At 41.0% G+C, this 23,978-nt stretch overlaps 1 long non-coding RNA gene across 4 annotated transcripts in view; it reads right to left on the bottom strand.

Annotated features, from left to right (window-relative positions):
* Window positions 1-13,011: 13,011 nt before the first annotated feature.
* Window positions 13,012-23,978, bottom strand: part of LOC112580614 — a 270,834-nt gene continuing 259,867 nt past the window's right edge. For all 4 annotated transcript variants that reach the window (XR_006546496.1, XR_006546495.1, XR_006546497.1 and 1 more), the window contains one exon: window positions 13,012-13,795. This is a non-coding gene — a long non-coding RNA (uncharacterized LOC112580614). The remainder of the gene's footprint in view (window positions 13,796-23,978) is intronic.

Raw genomic sequence — 23,978 nt, 5'->3', positions numbered from 1 at the left:
CCTGGTTAGGTATTTTGTAGAATGACCATCTATTGTGTTTGTTTGATGCTTTTGTCATGACTGGACTGGCGTTATTGTGGGAGGAAAACCCCAGGGAAGTGCCATTCTCATTATATTACAACAAAGGTACATACTATTTACATAGGAACTTTATCACTTATGAGTTACACTATTGAGGTTGACCTTAGTCACCTGGAGGAGACAGTGTTTGCCGATTTCTCCACTATAAAGTCACTCGATTTTCCCTTGTGGAGGGAAGTTGCCAGGCACAGCCCATGCTAAGGAGTAAGGAGTTATGCTCCCTTCTCAAGAATGAAGTAGCTAAATAATTTATTTCGAATTCTTCTGCAGGGGAAATTTGTCTCTTCTCCAGCATTTGTTTATTCTGTCATCTCAGTTCAGTCCATCAGTCATGTCTGACTCTTTGCGACCCCATGGACTGCAACACACCAGGCCTCCCTGTCCATCACCAACTCCCAGAGCCTACTCAAACTCATGTCCATCGAGTTGGTGATGCCATCCAACCATCTCATCCTCTGTCATCCCCTTCTCTTCCCTCCTTCAATCTTACCCAGCATCAGAGCTTTTCCAATGAGTCAGTTCTTCACATCAGGTGGCCAAAATAAAGTATTGGAGTTTCAACTTCAGCATCAGTCCTTCCAATGAATATTTGCAACTGATTTCCTTTAGGATGGACTAGGACTCTCAAAAGTCTTCTCCAACACCACAGTTCAAAAGCATCAATTCTTTGGCACTCAGCTTGCTTTTATAGTCCAACTCTCACATCCATACATGACTACTGGAAAAACCACAGCTTTGACTAGACAGACCTTTGTTGGCAAAGTAATGTCTCTGCTTTTTAATATGCTAAGTTTGTCATAGCTTTTCTTCCAAGGAGCAAGCGTCTTTTAATTTCATGGCTGTAGTCACCATCTGCAGTGATTTTAGAGCCCCCCAAAATAAAGTCTCTTGCTGTTTCCAGAAACAGTGATTGTTGCTTTCATTCTATCATTTTCTTATATTAATATGAACTCATGGATATTTATTTTGTACTTTGAGTTATAATTCAACACTATTTGTCATTCAGATTATCCCAGTTTGGGCCATTCAGAGCTCTTTTATGTTGGTGCCTGTGTCTCTCTGACATACTTCCATCCTTGCAGGGTTTTTCATTTGAGTGCTTCCTTAACTTTCTGATTTTTCAAGATGTTCTGGGTTATTTTTATATATTTCCTGCCCAAGTCCTAGAATCAGCTATTTCTCCATAGAGCTCTCTTATCCTTTTTAGGAAAGGAAACCCAAAGAATCTTGAGAGAACTCATGAAGGATATGAAGCAGACAAGTGAGATGATCTGATTAGATTTTAGAAAGATCACTTTTGGCTGGATAAAGCTGAGACTAAAAGCAGAGTGGCAAACTACTGCAGTGGTCCATGCAAAAAAAAAAAAAAAAAAAGTGGTATCTTGAAGTACGCAAGCAGCAAAGTGAAGGACAGACACTTGGGGGTAGGTCAGTCAATGGAGTTATGGATAGTCTAAGTCCTGGGCCTCATCCTACACTGTCAAAAAGCACATGGAAATTTTCTGGATAGAGAAGAATAATCAATAATAGTGATCACTAATGTTTATTGGGGATAAGCTGGTGGCTCAAACGGTTGAGTCTGCCTGCAAGGCGGGAGGCCCGGATTCGATCCCTGGGTCAGGAAGATCCCCTGCAGAAGGAAATGGCAACCCACTCCAGTATTCTTGCCTGGAGAATCCCATGGATGGAGGAGCCTGGTGGGCTACAGTCCATGGGGTCGTAGAGTCAGACACGCCTGAGTGACTTCACTCAATGTTTATCGAATATTTATTATATTCTAGGCACTGCTCTAAACACTTAACATACAAGTTTAGTCCTCACAACAACTTTCTGTGCTAATTATTATTCTCATTTTACAGGTGAAGAAATTGAGCATTAAGAGAATCAATAAGTAGCCCCGCCATCTCAATTGGTAAGCAACAGGCAGACACACAAGCACAGGAATCCTGACTCCAGCGCTGTTCTATTCCCCACAGTGCTCCAGTGCCTCTTGCTGAAAGACGGTTTCAAACCTTGAGAGCTCCTTATTGCCAGAGCTGCATCTCAGCTGCCTGGGCTGGCTGCTAAGATGTCTAATCCTGCTTCTGCCTGCAGTGCTTCTGTTCCCTCTGACTCCTAGCTTATCCCTCAAAGCCAGCTTAGACTGATAGCCCATTGTGCTGACTTAATGCCTGCATCTGTGCCTTCCCAGAGCCAGCTGACATGTGACCTCACTTCTGAACTTTCCATTCCAAAGCCCTCAGTGAGCACCTGCTCCCTGGCACTGTTGTAAGGTGCTGGGGATGCAGAGGGAGAAAGAGTCATTCTGTTCTTAAGGGGCTCATGGTGTGAGCATATGTGTATGAGAGTGTTGCTGCTAAGTCGCTTCAGTCATGTCCGACTCTGTGAGACCCCATAGATGGCAGCCCAGCAGGCTCCCCCATCCCTGGGATTCTCCAGGCAAGAATTCTGGAGTGGGTTGCCATTTCCTCCTCCAATGCATGAAAGTGAAAAGTGAAAGTGAAGTTGCTCAGTCGTGTCCAACTGGTAGCCACCCCATGGACTGCAGCCCACCAGGCTCCCCTGTCCATGGGATTTTCCAGGCAAGAGTACTGCAGTGGGGTGCCATTGCCTTCTCCGGTATGAGTGTGTATGTATGTGTAAATTCAGTGTAATCTATAACTGTGCTTATAACCCAGGGATCGAACCCAGGTCTCCCGCATTGCAGGCAGATTCTTTACTAGCTGAGCCACCAGGGAAGCCTACTCCATTTACTCTGAACTATCTTTCAGCCTCTGGTACCTGCGCCCCAACGCTGAGCTGTCCACTTTATTTTAGACCATCCTCTGCTTCAGACTCTCAGCATCCAGGTCTGTTCCCAGTTTCAGCCCCTTCTGTGTCTGCTGTGACTCTCGCTGCTTGTCTGTGGGCTTCCCGTCTGCTGATCTTTCTCTACCCACACCTCCATCACCAGGAGCCACGTGGGCAGCTTCCTCTCTCTCCTGTTGTTAATGGGGTCAGCCTGGGGAAAATGCCAGGCCAGCCCAGCCTTCCAGACTGCTCTGAGTCATGCTAATTTTGTTTCCAGAATTTGTTTTCATTCACAGGACTAGTGGAGCTTCAGACTCTCTTTTGCTCCAGGAGTAGGAGGTGAATTAGGGATAATTAGCAGCCAGATATCTTCCATCACTTCTTTCAAACCCATCTGGATTTTTTCTACTTGACTATTTTCTGATGTGAGTCTGAGTCATTCTGCCACCAAATAGTAAGACCATTTAAATAATCTGCATTATTTATCCCATATTTGAAGTTTCAAAGTCCATCTTATATACATTAATATCTCCCAAAGGGATATTGCCTACTTGGTTGTGGGAAACATCTTCTCTGGGTAGAACCTAGTGAAAATGTCACTATGATTAGAATAGGGAGATCCTAGGTAATCCCCTGTGAAACTTTTCAAAAAGGATGCTAACAGCTGTTTCACCATTCTCTCCAGAGATTCCAAAAATATTATACAGGCTAGTTATGTGGCATAATGCTCAGTTAAGTGACACACTTAAGACTCACTGTTTCCTTCAACATCTTATTTCTAGTTTTTAAGGCATCCTGAATTTGTATTTTTCCAAGTCAGAAGCAAAGATTCCTTTTGGTCCTTTCCTTGGCCTTTCTACATTTTTGGAGAGGCAGACCTGGATCAAAGGCTATGAGTGAGGGTAAAAGAAAGGAAGGGAAAGTAGAGAAATTTTTTTAAATTATTTAATTGGAGGATATTACTTATAATATTGTGATGGTTGTTGCCATACATTAACATGAATTGGCCACAGGTGTACATGTGTCCCCCCATCCTGAACCCCACTCCCACCTTCCTCCCCACCATAACCCTCTGGGTTGTCCCAGGGCACAAGCTTTGGGTACCCTGCTTCATGGATCAAACTTGCACTGGTCATCTGTTTTACATATGGTAATGTACATGTTTCAATGCTATTCTCTCAAAACATCCCACCCTTGTCTTCTCCCACTGAGTCCAACAGTCTGTTCTTTATATCTGTGTCTCCTTTGCTGCCCTGCATGTAAGATCGTTGGTACCGTCTTTCTAAATTCCATATATATGCGTCAATATACAGTATTTGTCTTTCTCTTTCTGACTCACGTCCCTCTGTATTATAGGCTCCAGGTTCATCCACCTCATTAGAACTGACTCAAATGTGTTCCTTTTCAAAGCTGAGTAATATTCCACTGTGTATATGTACCACAACTTCCTTATGCATTGACCATCTTTTATACACACGACTCTCCCTTTCCTCCCAACAGGTTACTCTCTCTCTAGGACAGTCTTATTGGTCACACTCTTGTAACCCAGTTTTAGAAGTTGTTTTGCAAAGTACTTGTAGCAAATAAATAGCAAAGTTGGAGAATAACTGAATTTTAGTGCCTAAGTATTCAAAGTTAAGTGTTCTTAGGATTCAAAGCTAAACCTAAAATAACATAGCTCTTTCAGTCTCTTACAGAACTTGCTTTCCTGTGTGGGAAGGGAAGTGGAGGCGTTTCAACTGTGTGACAAGTAACCCACTGAATGGGCTGTCCTATGCAGCCTCTGCAGAGAAGCAATGGCAAATGACAAAGCAAGGTGAGAGCAGGGTCATCTTTTCCTCGAGGAGCATCTGTTCACTCCTTCAGGGCCAGAGCTTTGTCGGTGGGTTTTGCTGAGAGCAGCGAGGCACGTCTTGGCCCTAGGCGTGGCCTCATTCACTTGTGCCCCTGTGTACAGGGTGGCAGCTGTTTGTGGCTTCCAGGGCCAGAACTCCCTTCCACCTCCCCACCAGAAAACTCCCAGAGCCATAGTAAGGTGAGAACAAGCAAGCCACCATGAAGGTCTGCTGTGCGATGGACACTGAGCAGACAACCCCTCTTAGACATCAAAGGAGAGCTTGGAACAGCAGAGGCTGACCCCTTCTAACATCCCCTTTAGGCCACCTCCCACCTTGACTGAGTTCTGGGCCTCTGGGCCTTGATTGAAGCAGCTTCCCATTCTTTCATTGGTAAGCTTCTGTTTAGGCCAGTGTTCACCAGGCGAGCTGAAGGCAGAGGCTGAGAATGGGGAGGACAGTCAAAGGAGAATATTTTGGCAGATGCTGGGCTCTTGTCCTGCCTCTCTCAGGTAGCCTCAGGAGACCTGGGGTCAAGCACCGTCTGTTATTAGTTCCAGTCTCTGTTTCAGAAATCAATGTCAGGCAGTTGTCCTCCATACCTAGACCACTGCAGGACTGTCAGCTAGGCTCTGCATTCCTGGGGAGTGAGCCATCAGAGGGCTCCTCAGGACTGTGGGAAGGATGTGAAGCCAGTTCTTCTATTGTGCTTACCTTCATTACTTAAAATGCATTTTTGCACAGCTTGAAAAGGATCTGGTTGCTGCCCTTCTCTGTGTCTGGTTGGTTGCATCTGATCTACTAGGTCAACATAGCCTCTACCAGGAATCAAACTGTGTTCAGAAACAGAGTTGTTGCTTAAAGAGAGAGGGAGTGGCAGGATCACGTGCAGCAGGGAGGTGCACTGGGGAAGAGGCTTCCGTGGGGTGTGATTCAAGGGCCTTGCACAGGCCCTGAAATTCCCATCATCTTAACTCCATGGTATTGGCATTCTAGCTTCCTGAAGGTAGCTCACACTGTAGCATGGATACTATATATATGTAATGATGATCATAAACATCTTTAAGCACTTTAAGGTTTAAGAAATGCATTTAAATCATTGCATTTCTGTGGGATGGTCCCAGATGAGCCAGACTTCAGCTGAAATTGTGTTGGTGGTTCTGGATAAAACTCACCATCTCAGTGTTCCTCTCACAGCTATTGGGTTGGCCAAAAAGTTTGTTTGGGTTTCTCCATAAGATGTTACAGAAAAACCTAAACACATTTTTTGGCCAACACAATATTTCCCTGAATGGTTTGCATGGTAAGAAAGAGCCTATCTGAAGAGAACTTTTACTATCAAGGTCTCTGAGAGGCAGGGTAGGGGACATAGGCTGGGATGCTAGGAAAAATGTGAGCTGTCTCCAGCCTGACTGGCCAAACTCACCTCCCTGATGGAAGAGATCAGCGATGCAAAGTCACTAAAAGGAGCTATTTTTTCTAGAAGGTAAGACTGGGAGCCCAAGCAGAGCTCTTTGGGATCCAAATGACTTCCTGTGGCACAGAAATGTGGAGGAGGAAGTAGATCAGCCTACTTGTTCTTGGAATATGGCACCACTGCGATAAGTCAGCCAGAGGTACAGGAACCGCAGCATTCTTTGGCACCTCAAAGTTTGGTGTTTTAAGTAGCTCAGGGAAGTGACCCCTAGCCCAGCCAGAAAGGAACATTCTCACATAGGTAGCAGGCATTGTCATATGCTGGGAAGACAGGAGGAACTGGCTTTGAGCAAATATGTGATGCTTCAGAGACCCCAGAAGTGACTTTTTGATGATGGCCATTCTGACTGGTGTGAGGTGATACCTCATTATAGTTTTAATTTGCATTTCTCTAATAATTAGTGCTGCTGAGCATCTCTTCATGTACCTTTTAGCCATCTCTATGTCTTCTTTAGGGTTTCTCAGGTGGTGCTAATGGTAAAGAACCCACCTGCCAAAGCAGGAAATGCAGGAGATGGGAGTTTGATCCCTGGGTCAGGAAGATCCCCTGCTACTGCTGCTACTGCTAAGTCACTTCATTAGTGTCCAACTCTGTGCGACCCCATAGACGGCAGCCCACCAGGCTCCCCCGTCCCTGGGATTCTCCAGGCAAGAACACTGGAGTGGGTTGCCATTTCCTTCTCCAATGCATGAAAGTGAAAAGTGAAAGTGAAGTCGCTCAGTCGTGTCCGACCCTCAGTGACCCCATGGACTGCAGCCTTCCAGGCTCCTCAATCCATGGGATTTTCCAGGCAAGAGTACTGGAGTGGGGTGCCATTGCCTTCTCTAGAAGATCCCCTGGAGGAGGGCAAAAACCCACTCCAGTATTCTTGCCTGAAGAATCCCATGAACAGAGGAGGCTGGCAGACTATAGTCCATAGTCACAAAGAGATGGACGTGACTGAAGCGACTTAGCACACACATGCATGCACACATGTCTTCTTTGGAGAAATGTCTGTTTAGATCATCTGCCATTTTTTTATTGGGTTGTTTTTGTTGATATTGAGCTATATGAGCTGTTTGTATATTTTAGAGATTAATCCCTTCTCAGTTGCATCACTTGCAAATACTTTCTCCCATTCTGTTGGTTGTCTTTTCATTTTGTTTATGCCATGTTCCTATGCCATGCAGAAGTTTTCAAGTTTAATTAGGTCCCATTTGTTTACCTTTGTTGTCATTTCCATTACTCTAGAAGATCGCTCAAAGAAGACATTGCTGTAATTTATTTCGAACAGTGTCCTGCCTATATTTTCCTCTGGAAGTTTTATAATATCCCAGTTTTACATTTAAGTCTTTAATCCATGTTGAGTTTACTTTTATGTATGGTGTTAGAGAATGTTCTAATTTCATTCTTTTACATGCAGCTGTCCAGTTTTCCCAGCACCAATTTTTTTTTTAAATCAGAGGAAAATTGTTTTACAATGTTGTGTTGGTTTCTACCGTACAACTACGCAAATCAGTCATAATTTTATATAAATAATATATATATATATAAATAAAAAATACATATATCATCCTTCCCTCTTGATCCTCTTTCCCCTCCAGCCATCCCATCCCACTAGGTCATCACAAAGCACCAGGCTGGGCTCCCTGTGTTATATAGCAGCTTCCCACTAGCTATCTGTTTTATACATTATAGTGTATATATGTCAATGCTATTTTCTCAATTAATCCCACCCTCTTCTTCCCCCACTGTGACCACAAGTACATTTTCTATGTCTGTGTTGCCATTCCTTCCCTGCAAATAGGTCCATCAGTACCAATTTTCTAGATTCCACAAATATGCATTAATACATGATGTTTGTCTTTCTGACTTATTTCACTGGGTATAACAGACTCTAGGTTTATTCCTAACAACTGACTCAAATTAATTCCTTTTTATGGCTGAGTAGTATTTCATTGGATATATGTACTGCATCTTCTTTATCCATTCATCTGTTGATGGATATCTAGATTGCTTCCATGTCCTAGCTATTGTAAATTGTGCTACAGTGAACACTTGGTTCATGTGTTTATGAACAGTTGGGTACATGTGTTTTTTTGAATTGTGGTTTACTCAGGGTATATGCCTGGTAATCAGATTGCTGGTCATATGGTAGATTTATTCCTAGTTTTATAAGGAACCTCCATACTGTTTTCCATAATGGCTGTATCAGTTTACATTCCCACCAACAGTGCAGGAGGGTTCCCTTTTCTCCACATCCTCTCCAGCATTTACTGTTTGTAGATTTTCTGGTGATGACCACTCTGATTGGTGTGACATGATACCTCTTTGTGGTTTTGATTTGCATTTCTCTAATAATGAGTGATACTGAACACCTTTTCAGGTGTTCATTGGCCATCTGTATGTCTTCTTTGGAGAAATGTCTGCTTATCGGCACCATTTATTGAAGAGGTTGTTTTCTCTCATTGCATAGTCTTGCCTCCTTTGTCATATATTAATAGACCATAAGTGCATAGGTTTATCTCTGGGCATTCTGTCTTGTTCCATTGATATATGTTTCTATTTTTATGCCAGTTCCATACTATTTTGATGACTGTAGCTTTGTAGTATAGTCTGAAGTCAGGGAGCCCTATTCCTCCAGCTCTGTTTTTCTTTCTCAAAAGTGCTTTGGCTCCTCAGGGCCTTTTCTGTTTCCATAAAATTAAAAATTTGTTTCAATTCTAGTTCTGTGAAAAATGCCACTGGTAATTTGATATAAATGGCATCGAATTATAGATTGCCTTGAGTAGCATGGTCATTTAGACAATATCAGTTCTTCCAATCCAAGAACACAATGTATCTTTCCATCTGTTTGTGTCATCTTGGATTTCTTACATCAGCATTTCTTTCATCTGTACTTTTCAGGGTACAGGTTTTTTGCCTCCTTAGGTAGGTTTATTCCTAAGCATTTCTTCTAGGTATGGGATTGTTTACTTAATTTCTCTTGTTTGTTGTGTCTAGAAATTCAACAGATTTCTGTATATTAAATTTTTATCCTGCAATCTTGCTGAATTCAGAGATATGTTGTAGTAGTTTTCTGGTAGCCATCTTTAGGATTTTCTATCATGTCATTTGTAAATAGTGAGTTTTACTTCTTTTCCAATATAGATCACTTTTCTTTTTATACTGAATAAAAGTGGTTAAGAGTGGACATCCTTGCCTTGTTCCTGATCTTAGAGGAAATGCTTTCAATTTTTCACATTGAGTATGATGATTGGATTTGTCGTATATGGCCTTTATTGTAGGTTCCCCCTATTCCACTTTCTGGGGAGTTTTTTTTTAATCATAAATGGATGTTGAATTTCATCAAAAAACTTTTTATGCATCTATCGAGGTGATCACACTGCTTTTATCCTTTAGTTTGTTAATGTGATGTATCAGACTGATTGATTTGTGGATCATGAAAAATCCTTGCATCCCTGGGATAAATCCCACTTGATCATGATGTATAATCCTTTTCATATATGGTTGGATTCAGTTTGTTAGTATTTTGTTGAGGATTTTTGCATCTACATTCATCAGTGATACTGGCCTATAGTTTTCTTTTTTGTGGTATCTTTCTCTGGTTTTGGTATCAGGGTGATGGTGGCCTCATAGAATGAGTTTGGAAGTGCTTTTTCCTCTGCAACTTTTTGAAAGAGTTTCAGAAAAATAGGTGTTAACTCTTCTCTAAATGTTTGCTAGAATTCACCTGTGATGCCATCTGGTCCTGGACTTTTGTTTGTTGGGAGTTTTTAAATCACAAATTCAATTTCAGTACTTGTAACTGGTCTGCTCATATTTTCTATTTCTTCTTGGTTCATTCTTGGGAGATTTTATCTTTTTAAGAATTTGTCCATTCTTCTAGGTTGTCCATTTTATCAACATATAGTGGCTTGTAGTAGTCTATTATGATCCTTTGTATTTCTATGGTGTCAGTTGTAACCTCTCCTTTCTCATTTTTAATTATACTGCTTTGGGCCCTTTCCCTTTTTTCTTGATGAGTCTGGGTAGAGGGTCATGAATTTTTTTTTTCCCAAAGAACCAGCTTTTCATTTCATTGATCTTTTCTATTGTTTTGTCTTTAGTTCTGCTCTGATCTTTATGATTTCTTTCCTTCTACTAACTTTGTGTGTTGTTTGTTCTTTTTTCTCCAACTGCTTCAGGTTTAAGGTTGTTTATTTCAGATTTTTCTTGTTTTCTCGGACAATCATGTATCACCATAAAGCTCCCTCTTAAAACTGCTTTTTATGCATCCCATTAGTTTTTTCTGTGTTTTTTGCTTTTATTTGTCTCTCAGTTCAGTTAAGTTCAGTCACTCAGTCATGTCTGACTCTTTGCGACCCCATGAATCGCAGCACGCCAGGCCTCCCTGTCCATCACCAACTCCCGGAGTTCACTCAGACTCACGTCCATCGAGTCAGTGATGCCATCCAGCCATCTCATCCTCTGTCGTCCCCTTCTCCTCCTGCCCCCAATCCCTCCCAGCGTCAGAGTCTTTTCCAATGAGTCAACTCTGAGCATGAGGTGGCCAAAGTACTGGAGATTCAGCTTTAGCATCATTCCTTCCAAAGAAATCCCAGGGCTGATCTCCTTCAGAATAGACTGGTTGGATCTCCTTGCAGTCCAAGGGACTCTCAAGAGTCTTCTCCAACACCACAGTTCAAAAGCATCAATTCTTTGGCGTTCAGCCTTCTTCAAAGTCCAACTCTCACATCCATACATGACCACAGGAAAAACCATAGCCTTGACTAGTTGGACCTTTGTTGGCAAAGTAATGTCTCTGCTTTTGAATGTGCTATCTAGGTTGGTCATAACTTTCCTTCCAAGGAGTAAGTGTCTTATAATTTCATGGCTACAGTCACCATCTGCAGTGATTTTAGAGCCCAGAAAAATAAAGTCTGACACTGTTTCCACTGTTTCCCCATCTATTTGCCATGAAGTGATGGGACCAGATGCCATGATCTTCATTTTCTGAATGTTGAGCTTTAAGCCAACTTTTTCACTCTCCACTTTCTTCATCAAGAGGCTTTTTAGTTCCTCTTCACTTTCTGCCATAAGGGTGGTATCATCTGCATATCTGAGGTTACTGACATTTCTCCCGGCAATCTTGATTCCAGCTTGTGTTTCTTCCAGTCCAGCGTTTCTCATGATGTACTCTGCGTATAAGTTAAATAAACAGGGTGACAATATACAGCCTTGATGAACTCCTTTTCCTATTTGGAACCAGTCTGTTGTTCCATGTCCAGTTCTAACTGTTGCTTCCTGACCTGCATACAAATTTCTCAAGAGGCAGATCAGGTGTTCTGGAATTCCCATCTCTTGAAGAATTTTCCACAGTTTATTGTGATCCACACAGTCAAAGGCTTTGGCATAGTCAATAAAGCAGAAATAGATGTTTTTCTGGAACTCTCTTGCTTTTTCCATGATCCAGCGGATGTTGGCAATTTGATCTCTGGTTCCTCTGCCTTTTCTAAAACCAGCTTGAACATAAGGAAGTTCACGGTTCACATATTGCTGAAGCCTGGCTTGGAGAATTTTGAGCATTACTTTACTAGCATGTGAGATGAGTGCAACTGTGCAGTAGTTTGAGCATTCTTTGGCATTGCCTTTCTTTGGGACTGGAATGAAAACTGACCTTTTCCAGTCCTGTGGCCACTGCTGAGTTTTCCAAATTTGCAGGCATCTTGAGTGCAGCACTTTCACAGCATCATCTTTCAGGATTTGAAAGAGCTCAACTGGAATTCCATCAACTCCACTAGCTTTGTTCGTAGTGATGCTTCCTAAGGCCCACTTGACTTCACATTCCAGGATGCCTGGCTCTAGGTCAGTGATCTCACCATCGTGATTATCTGGGTGGTGAAGCTGTTTTTTGTACAGTTCTTCTGTGCATTCTTGCCATCTCTTCTTAATATCTTCTGCTTCTGTTAGGTCCATACCATTTCTGTCCTTTATCCTTGATTTCTTCTGTGATTCATTTGGGTTGTTTCATAGCATATTATTTAGCCTCTTTTGTCTTTAGACATGTATACCTTTTTTTGGTGGGTTCTAGTGTCTTCCTCTCAATGATTGTTCAACAGCTAGTTGCAATTTGAGTGCTCTCACAGGAGGAGATCAGCACATGTCCTTCTACTCTACCGTCTTGAACCAATTTCTCAGTCTCTTTAATTGATGGTTATTCAGCAGTTAGCTGTGATTTTGGAGTGCTCATGAGAGGAGGTAAGTTCAAGGTCCTTCTACTCCACCATCTTGTCTCTGTCTCAATATCAGGTACCTTCTGAGGTGATGTAAGGAAGACTCTTCACCTTTGTGGTATTCTTGCCACAAACCTATAACTCTAATCAAATCATGAGAAAACATGAGATAAACACAAACTGAAAGGCATCCTACAAAATCACTGAAGGGTAGTCTTTAAACTGGAAGGTCATTAAAAGCAACCATAAGAAAAGAAGAAGAAGCTGTCACAGATGGAGGAGACAGAGAAAACATATGACTAAATGTAATGTGCTATCCCAGACTGGATTCTGCAACAGAAAAAGAACATTGGTGGAAACACTGGTGAAATCTAAATAAAGCTGTATTTTAGTAAATAGTATTATACCAATATTAATGTCTTAGTTTTGACAATGTTCTGTGGTAAGATGTTAACAATAGGGAAAACTGAGTGAATAGACAGGAACACCATATTCTATCATTGCAACTTTTCTGTAAATCTAAATTGAGAGCCAAAAACTTTTAAAATGACAAGGAACCCAGAGTAGAAAGAGAACTAGATAATACACACATGTGTAAATAAACAGGGAATAATGGAAAGTCGGATGAGACAACTGGCATTCCACAAAAGTTTTATTCGTCGGGATAGCTGTCTAGGTCATCTTGGGTCATCTGGGTTTTGGACGCACTGTCACAGTCCAGGTAAACAAGGAGTTACGGGGGTCTGTGCAGGAAGAGCAGGCTTCAGAGACTCCACCTACACTTTGGTTTGGGGGAGATATGTTCACCTCTGTAATGGGGAATTGAGTTTAAAAGTGTTTTCTCTTTTTTCGGAAAGTCTTAGAAGACCAATATAAGATAAAAATTGTTTAATGAATTAATGATGTCTCCTTTTTATTTGCCATTTTATATAAGTATAAACCCATCATTCATATTGACATTTTATCTGCCTCCAGCACCTTGAGGCTTTGTGATCAAAGAGGCTTGGTTTCACATTTTTGGAAGGCATTTTATCTGGGACTGTGCCAACAGTACAGGGAAATCTAAGACCTTTCCCATCCATTTTTAATATGTGATAGTCACTTCTACTTTTTGGTTGGGACCAGGGCTAGTCTTTCAAGTACATGGAGGTGGTAGCTAAAAGGTAATACAAGTCCTCTCTACCCAAGGCTGATCTAGTACTTTAAAGCTCTCAATTAGAAGTTTTAGGGACTTCTTTTTATGTTCAGCTTCTCTCTTCTGTTAGGCATAGCTTGCCTTTTATGTTAAGAATACCAACCTCTGCATCTTCTTTTGCTTACTGGAGGATAATTGCTTTACAATATTGTATTGGCCTCTGCCTCTCCATCTTTTCCTCCATGTAACATGTCAGGTTGCTGGGTGTCATATTTTGGGTTCCCTAGAAAACAGAGACAGAGTCCCTGAGATTTGCATGGTGGAGGTTTATTGGGGATAACTCTTGGTATCAATAGCTGAAAAGGGTAAAGCATAAGGGAAGCAGTATTCAGCAGAGGGAGAAGTTGAACTGTGATTGCACCTGCAACAGAGACCTCAGGCAAATCCTATCAGTAATGCTGGGGCTGAGATGGCCCTTTATATATGAATGGGTGGAGGAAAGAGAAGGGGCCTCATCTCATAACTAGTTATTGGATATGATATAGTCCAGGCAGTGGTATAAACTTGGGTACGGTAACTCACTTTAATAGAGGGAAATTCCTAGGGAAGGACTTGGGCATGAGGTGTCACCAACTAACATTCCCAACAATTAGAAAAATAAGTTCATTAATCCTGAAAGGGGCTCTCTGAGGCATATCAGTATAGTCCTCCCTTTTCACTATCTGAATCCACCTTCAAATGGGACAGGCCTATCCAGAAACAGGTTCTCAGGATTTGGGGAGATGTTCATAGGAGAAGTTCTAGTGTTAAGGTGGTAGAATGAACTAAAGTCCCCGCGACTGCAGCTGGTCTCAGAGCTATAGCTGTACTCTACCCACTGTTAGTTGCTTCTCTGTTGGTCTTGGTGAGTAAGTTTGTAGGGCCAGGTGGTCTTCATCTCTGAGTGTTCTAAGACACTGGTCACCATACCTATCTCTGGCCATGGCTGTTGCCTGAGTCCACTTGTTGTGAAGATTGGTCAAAGGAATAGCAAAAATTTTCTAGTGCATCACTGGGGTACCAAAGTAGTCCCTGTCCCCATTGTACAACCTCCCTAAGACCTAGGTCAGTTACTGAAGGATAGTGACTCCTTTCCTTGTCTGTTGGTTTATTGACATAAGAAGCCCAAAATGACTGGGCAGTAGTGGCAGCTTACAAATCTATGTGAGAGTTGGACTATAAAGAAACCTGAGCACAGAAGAATTGATGCTGTTGAACTGTGGTGTTGGAGAAGACTCTCTTGAAAGTCCCTTGGACTGCAAGGAGATCCAACCAGTCCATCCTAAAGATCAGTCCTGGGTGTTCACTGGAAGGACTGATGTTAAAGCTGAAACTCTAATACTTTGGCCACCTGATGTGAAGAGCTGACTCATTTGAAAAGACCCTCATGCTGGGAAAGAGGAGAAGGGAATAACAGAGGATGAGATGGTTGGATGGCATCACCGACTCAATGGACATGAGTTTGGGTGAACTCCGGGAGTTGGTGATGGACAGGGAGGCCTGGCGTGCTGCAGTTCATGGGGTTGCAAAGAGTCGGATATGACTGAGAGACTGAACTGAACAAATTTAGTAGGATTCTAATTGTGTTTTCTGGTGGAAATACTCACTACATTTGGAACAAGTACCTTTAGACCTACAGAGTCAAGAGTTGTAAGGGTGAATAGCAGAAATTCCCCAGGTCACTGGAAGTGATGCTACTCTCAATTTTAGGTTCTTGGACATATTCATGGGGAAACATATGTTGTCAACTTAGAGTATACATTGTATGCTGAATGACATCCTATTCTTATAGGGTATTTTCTCTAAACTGGCACCTCAGCTGCCTCATCCAAAGATTCTTCTAGAAGCCCAGCAGCTTCTAGATAATAAAGAATACAAAAAAACCTAGTAAATCCTATGGTCATATGCATACTGTTGCATCTCCATTGTGGAAAAGTGGTTCTCCCGATCTAATGTGACATTCTATGCAATCCTGTATTGGTGGATCAGACACTCTATAAGGCAAACCCATATTCAGAATATGTGCCAAGTTCAATCAAGATAAATAATTATCCCTTCTAAGGTGTAAGTTCAGTTCAGTTGCTAGATCATGTCTGACTCTTTGCAACCCCATGGAATGCAGCACGCAAGGCTTCCCTATCCATCACCAACTCCCAGAGCCTGCACAAACTCATGTCCTGCCGGGAGCCGGTGAGAGACATTCCACTCGTGACAAAGGTCATGAGGAAGGAGGCTCGGCATACGCAAAGGCGGGATCGAGCCTCGGGAGTGCCCCCGGATATTCTCGAGCATCTACCCCCCAAAAACCAGAGTCTGCCTACTTTATTGCTTTGTGCTCTCACCTCTGACTTTACTGGGGGCTGTCCCCCACCACCATCTCACTCTCTCTGTCAAAGAGTTAACTTACAGCTCCAATTAATAAAGTTCCCGGGCAATTAGGAGTGTTTAAATCCAAACCCCTCAGATGGCTCTCTAACTCGCCTGACAAGTTTACCCGGACACCTACAGCTATGCATACGATTGTTTACAGTCTCCCAGCCTCCAGAGGCACGGGAAGCTTAAGATATTCAAATAGCTTAGAGCCTCTCAGAGAATTAGAAACTGTCAGAATAAAACTAGTAAAAGATTTCATTGATGAGCCAATGTTTGTTGCCAAGTTTTCACATCCCCTGAATTGTATCCTTGAATGTGCATTAATTAATATGGTTGGTATGTAGAAAAAATAAGTAGTGGCCTTGGTGTTAGTAACTTTAGACCCTTAAGGTAGTAAATTCTTTCCTTTGTAAACCCATTACACATCCACCCTATAGGAACGTAATCTTATCTTCGGAAGATGGCGCCAAACCTTAAAATAATTACTCTTAGAGAAAATAAGTCTTTGTTGATAAGTCCTTGTCAAGAGTCATAAAATGTTAATAGGCCTCTGGCCAGAAGATGATGTAAATCACCTAAACCATTTGTATACGATAAATCTGCAGGAAAGAAACCCTGGTTTTTGATAAGCATCAAAGACTGCTGATTTTGCATCCCCTATTATCCTCTATGTGTAACTTAGGGTATAAAAGCCCCTGTTGAAAATAAAGCTATGGGCCTTGCTCACCAACGCTTGGTCTCCCCATGTCATTCTTCCCTTTAACTTCCAGCTGAGTGTCCATCTGGAGCGCGGATGTCCTCTGCGACCATTTATTTGCCTGGGCTTCTAAGACCCACTCGAGAAGGTGTCTAAGGTGGGGCACCTTCCGCTATTCGAGAGGGCGCCTGCGGCCTCCGTGGTCAGAGCTAACCTGGTGTCACGGGTTATATTGATTTTCCGCGTAAACCAAGCCACTCAGCTTCTTTTCTCCGCTGAATTTTCCTACTGAGCTATCCTCATTCTATTACTCTTTATTATCTCTAATTAACGTTTGAATAGGTCGCCTAGCCGTCTCTCCTTCGAATACCCTGGATCAGCCGGGGCTGGACCTCGGCAATGTCCATTGAGTTGGTGATGCCATCCAACCATTTCATCCTCTGTCATCCCCTTCTCCTCCTGCCTTCAATCTTTCCTGCATAAGGGTCTTTTCCAATGAGTCAGTTCTTCCCATCAGGTAGTCCAAGTATTAGAACTTCAGCTTTAGCAACAGTCCTTCCAATGAATATTCAGGGCTGATTTCCTTTAGGATTGATTGGTTTGATCTCCTTGCTGTCCAAGGGACTCTCAACAGTCTTCTCTAATACCACAGTTCAAAAGCATCAATTCTGCACTCAGCCTTCTTTATAGTCCAACTCTCACATCCATACATGACTACTGGAAAAACCATACCTTTGACTATATGGACTTTTGTCGGCAAGTAATGTCTCTGCTTTTTAATATGCAGTCTAGGTTTGTCATAGCTTTTCTTCCAAGGAGCAAGCATCTTTAAATTTCATGGCTACTGTCCCCATCTACAGTGATTCTGGAGCCCAAGTAAAGAAAGCCTGTCACTGTTTCCATTATTTCCCCATCTATTTGCCATGAAGTGATGGGACAAGATGCCATGATCTTAGTTTTTTGAACGTTGAGTTGTAAGCCAGCTTTTTCACTCTCCTCTCTCACTTTCATCAAGAAGCTCTTTATTTCCTCCTTGCTTTCTACCATAAGAGTGGTGTCATCTGCCTATCTGAGGTTATTGATATTTCTCCCTGCAATCTTGATTCCAGCCTGTACTTCATCCAGCCTGGTATTTCACATGATGTACTCTGCATATAAGTTAAATAAGCAGAGAGACAATATACAACCTTGATGTACTCCTTTCACAATTAGGAACCAGTCCATTGTTCGATGTCTGGTTCTAACTGTTGCTTCTTGACCTGCATATAGGTTTCTCAGGAGGCAGTTAAGATGGTCTGCTATTCCCATCTCTTTAAGAATTTTCCACAGCTTGTTGTGGTCCACAGAGTCAAAGGTTTTGGCATAGTCAATAAAACAGAAGGAGATGTTTTACTGGAATTCTCTTGCTTTTTCAATGATCCAGCAGATGTTGGCAATTTGATCTCTGGTTCCTCTGCCTTTTCTAAATCCAGCTTGAACATCTGGAAGTTCTTGGTTCATATACTGTCAAAGCCTAGCTTGGAGAAGTTTGAGCATTACTTTGCTAGCATGTGAGATGAGTGCAATTATGCAGTAGTTTGAACATTCTTTGGCATTGCCTTTCTCTGGGATTGGAATGAAAACTGACCTTTTCCAGTCCTGTGGCCATTGCTGAGTTTTCCAAATTTGCTGGCATATTGAGTGCAGCACTTTAATGGCATCATCATTTAGGATTTGAAATAGCACCACTGGAATTCCATCTCTTCCACTAGCTTTGTTCACAGTGGTGATTCCTACGGCCCACTTGACTTTGCACTCCAGGATGTCTGGCTTTGGGTGAGTGATCATATCATTGTGGTTATCTGGGTCATTAAGATCTCTTTTGTATTGTTCTTCTGTGTGGAGATCTAGTTTAATATACTGTGACTAAGTGGTTGGTCTCCTCCTGGCATGGTATCAGGGGCTTATATACATATATTTAAGTTATCACAATCTACCTTCAAATGATAGTATACCACTCAGGTGTAGTATTTTTATAGTACAGTATAAAAATCTTTCAGCAGTATGTTTCCATTTCTCCCTTCCAGACTATTGTACTATTGTTATACATTTAACTTCTACATATAAGCTGTACCCTACAGAAGTATTTTTAAGCTATCAATTTTGTTTTCCAGAAAGCTAAATAATACATGAAAGTCTATATTTACTCATTCATGTGACATTTCCCAAACCTCTCAATTCCAGATTGATTACTAATATCATTTTACTTCTGCCTTAAGAATTTTCTTCAACATTTCTTATTAATGTAGACCTGTGGTTAATGAATTATTTCAGCTTCTGTATATCTGAAAGTATTTTGCCTTTATTTTTGATAACTGTTTTTGCTAGGTTATGAATTTAAAGTTTAAAGATTTAGGGTCTTTTCTTTCAAAGAATGTAAAATGTTGCTCCATTGTTTCTTGCTTGCATTGTTTCTAGCAAGAAATCTGGTGACATGCCTATCTTTGTTCTGCTCTATATGTCTTTTTTTCTGTCTGCTTTTAAGACTTTCTCTTTATCACTAGTTTAAAGCAATTTGATTATAATGTGCCCTGGAGAGGTTTTCTTAATGTTTTTGTACTTGGGATTTGATGGGCTTCTTGTGTCTATGTACTTAAAGTATTCATCAAATTTGGAAATTTTTTGCCCACTATTTTTTCTGTTATATCCCTCACTCCATTGGGAACTTTAAAGTGTCATTAATCCCATCCAGTGTATTTTCAACTCAGACATTTCAGGAGTTCTATTTATATCTTCTTTTTACCTTTCATGTTACTACTTAACATCGTCAGTTTTTCTCTAGCATTTTTCTGGGTCTCATATCATTTGTTTCTTGTCTCTTAGCAACCACCATCCTTCATTCTTTGCTATCCAATGTCTTGAAAAAAATCACTGTTTCATTTGTGTACTCTGGCTTTTCAGGTTTTCTGTTTGTTTTCAGATGGGAAAGTAAATTTCGTCCCTGTTACTTCATGTTGGCAGTAAATTGAAATTCCTTCTAGGTCCTTCTGAAAATCTCAAGTGTCTTTTAAATGTAAATTTTCTCATAAAGAGTTATCCATTAAATTCCTGGCCCTTCATGTTAGATACTTATGGGCATCCACCTAATACCTGCTATCCCCTTTTCCTTGCTGAGAGAGCCTTGATTTTGTTTGGGTAGGAATGTTCCAAGCCTCAGGGAATCCAATAGTTTGTTCTATGTCATGGGGAAAAAAGTCTCTACTATTCTTTGTCAGTGAAACTGTGGGCATTAGACTCAGCCTACTGTGGAATTTGTGAGAAATATTTTCTCGCAAACCAAACATAGAGCTAGAGATCGAACAAAGCCCTTTTTCTATTACCCCTTCATGCTGTTTTCTGAAGATTTTGAGAGAATTTGATGCTTGAATATGTGTCAAGTAATTTGCACTTATGTGGCAACAATCTAGGGAACAATAAGGAAGAACAGGAGAACTGTAGACAGGCCATCCCTACCCTAAAGCACATAACTTACTTAGCCTCACTTACCTTTAAACTTCCTATTAAGTGACATAATACACAGTCCTAGCATTTAAGCCACTGTTTTCCAGGCTTTCTGTGACTTGCAGCCAAATACAGCTCAATCAAGTCCTACTTTAACCATGGCTCAGTTTCTCAGATTTATCTGATTATTTTCCTCCAGAATGGAAAAGATGATGATCTGGGAATGCAGGTCACTATCAGAGACAGTGGAATCTCAATGGCAAACCACCTACTTCACAGTTTGTTAAAGGAGTGGAACTTCCCACTCCAGTACTCTTGCCTGGAAAATCCCATGGACGGAGGAGCCTGAAAGGCTGCAGTCCATGGGGTCGCGATGTTGGACATGACTGAGCGACTTCACTTTCACTTTTCACTTTCATGCATTGGAGAAGGAAATGGCAACCCACTCCAGTGTTCTTGCCTGGAGAATCCCAGGGACGGGGGAGCCTGGTGGGCTGCCGACTATGGGGTCGCACAGAGTCGGACACGACTGAAGTGACTTAGCAGCAGCAGCAGTAGTCAAAGAGCCCTGTAGACTTTGCCCCTTAGAGTAATTTCATAGACAATGGCTATGCAGAAGTTGTGCTGATAGGGAACTTGATGGCAATGTCCCCAGAAGGAGAGCTGCACTGATTCTTGAATGGAATACTAACTTTCACTGACTGTGATCCACAAGAGAAGGAAAAAAAAGCTCCACCCAAAGTTACTTGAAATAATATATATTAATACAGTTCCATCATAAATAATACATACTGTTAATATGGCTTTAAATAATGTATAATTCTAGATTTGCATAATAAATAATACATAAATATGTAATCATCCAGTGAAGTCACATGAAATTAGTAGTCATGAAGGAAACTTAAGCTATTAACATGCTATGAGAGGAAAGTTTTGCAAGTGGCTTGCAGGGCCTTAATCAGTGCTGCTGCATAATGTCTTAGCTGAGAGAAAAAAGTATTAATAACTGGTAACAGTCTTTTCAGTGTATAGTCAATAAAGGGTTTCCAAGCTCTATAAAGACATGGCTCTTTCTTATTTAATTTTTATTTTATATTGGAGAACAGTTAATTTACAATATTGTGTTAGCTCCCAGGTATGCAGCTAAATGATTCAGTTATATATACGTATACACATTCTTTTTCAGATTCTTTTCCTGTATAGGTTATTACAAACTATTGAGTACAGTTCCCTATGCTATACTACAGGAACTTATCTATTTTATATATAGTAGTGTGTATATGTAAATCCTAAACTCCTAATTTATCCTACCTCACCACATTTCCCGTTTGGTAACCATAAAGTTGTTCTTGAAGTCTGTGGGTCTGTTTCTGTTTTGTAAATAAGTTCATTTATATCATTATTTTTAAGATTCCACATATGAGTGACAGCATATGATATTTGTCTTTGTCTACCTGACTTCACTTAGTATGGTAATCTCTACATCCTTCCATGTGGTTGCAAATGGCATTATTTCATTATTTTTAATAACTGAGTAATATTCCATTGAAGGTATGTCCCATAACCTTATCCATTCCCCTGTTGATGGACATTTAGGTTGCTTCCATGTCTTAGCTATTGTAAATAGTGCTGCAATTAACACTGGAGTGCATGTATCTTTTGAAATTGTGGTTTTCTCCAGATATATGCCCAAGAGTAGGGTTGCATGATCATATGGTAGCTCTATTTTTAGTTTTTTATGCGGTATACTCTTCTCTGTAGTGTCTGTACCAATTTACATTCTTACCAATGGAGTAGGAGGGTACCATTTTCTCCACACTCTCTCCAGCACTTATTGCTTATAGATTGTTTTTTGATGATGGTTATTCTGACTGGTATGAGATGATACCTCACTGCAATTTTGATTTGCATTTGTCTCATAATTAGTGACGTTGAGCATCTTTTCATGAACATTTTGGCCATCTGTTTGTCCTTTTGGAGAAATGTCTGTTTAGATATTCCACCCATTTTTTGATTTGCTTCTTGGGTTTTTTTAAATATTGAGCTACATGAGCTGTTTGTATATTTTGGAGATTAATCCCTGTACTTCACTTCATTTGCAAATATTTTCTCCCATTCTGTAGGCTGTCTTTTTGTCTTGTTTATGGTTTCATTTGCTCTGCAAAAGCTTTTAACTTTAATTACATACCATTTGTTTATTTTTGTTTTCATTACTCTAGGAGGTGGTTCAAAAAGATCTTGCTATGATTCATGTCAGAGAGTGTCCTACCTATGTCTGCCTCTAGGTGTTTTATAATATCTAGTCTTACATTTAGGGCTTTCATCCCTTTTGAGTGGATTTTTGTGATGGTTACAGAATGGTCCAATTTCATTCTTTTAAATATAATTGCCCAGTTTTCCCAGCATCACTTATTGAAGAAATTGTCTTTTCTCCATTGTATATTTTTGCCTTCTTTGTCATAGAATAGATGACCAGAGATCAAATTGCCAACATCCATTGGATCATATAAAAAGCAAGAGAATTTTTTTAAAAATCAACTTCTGCTTCATTGACTACACTAAAGTCTTTGACTATGTGGATCACAACAAACTGTGGGAAGCTTGAGATAGGAATATCACGTTACCTTACCAGTCTCCTGAGAAACTTATATGCAGGAAAAGAAGAAACAGACCAGATATAGAACAATGGACTTGTTCCAGGTTGGAAAAGGAATACAATCAAGGTTGTATATTGTCACCCTGCTTGTTTAACTTATACGCAGAGTTGTTGTTTAGTTGTATCTGACTTTGCGACCCCATGGACTGCAGCACGCCAGACTTGCCTGTCCTTCACCAAGTCCCGGAGTTTACTCAAACTCATGTCCATCGAGTTAGTGATGCCATCTAACCATCTCATCCTCTGTTCATTCCTTCATCCCTTCTCCTCCTGCCTTCAATCTTTCCCAGCATCAAGGTCTTTTCCAATGAGTCAGTTCTTCACATCAGGTGGCCAAAGTATTGGAGTTTCAGCTTCAGCATCAGTCCTTCCAATGAATATTCAGGACTGATTTCCTTTAGAATAGACTGGTTGGATCTCCTTGCTGTCCAAGGGACTCTCAAGAGTCCTCTCCAACACCACAATTCAAAAGCATCAATTCTTCAGCACTCAGCCTTCTTTATGGTCCAACTCGCACATCCATACATGACTACTGGAAAAACCATACCTTTGACTAGATGGACCTTTGTTGGTAAGTAATGTCTCTGCTTTTTAATATGAAGTCTAGGTTTGTCATAGCTTTTCTTCCAAGGAGCCAAGCGTCTTTTAATTTCATGGCTACAGTTACCATCTACAGTGATTTTGGAGCCCAAGAAAAGAAAGCCTGTCACTGTTTCCATTATTTCCCCGTCTATTTGCCATGAAGTGATGGCACCTGATGCCATGATCTTAGTTTTTTGAATGTTGAATTTTAAGCTAGCTTTTTCACTCTCTTCTTTCACCTTCATCAAGAGACTCTTTAGTTCCTCTTCTCTTTTTGTCATAAAGGTGATGTCATCTGTATATCTGAGGTTATTGATATTTCTCCCTGCAGTCTTGATTCCAGCCTGTACTTCATCCAGCCTGGCATTTCACTTGATGTACTCTCCATATAAGTTAAATAAGCAGGGTGACAATATATAGCTTTGACATACTCCTTTCCCAATTTGGAACCAGTCCATTGTTTGATGTCTGGTTCTGACTGTTGGTTCCTGACCTGCCTATAGGTTTCTCAGGAGGCAAGTAAGGGGGTTATTCCCATCTCTTTAAGAATTTTCCACAGTTTGTTGTGAACCACACATGGCCTTTAGTGTAGTCAATGAAGCAGAAGTAGACGTTTTTCTGGAATTCTCTTGTTTTTTC

Source organism: Bubalus bubalis, chromosome 19 (assembly GCF_019923935.1).
Source record: "Bubalus bubalis isolate 160015118507 breed Murrah chromosome 19, NDDB_SH_1, whole genome shotgun sequence".
NCBI classification, from domain to species: Eukaryota; Metazoa; Chordata; class Mammalia; order Artiodactyla; family Bovidae; genus Bubalus; species Bubalus bubalis.
This window is presented reverse-complemented; position numbering and strand designations above follow the sequence as displayed.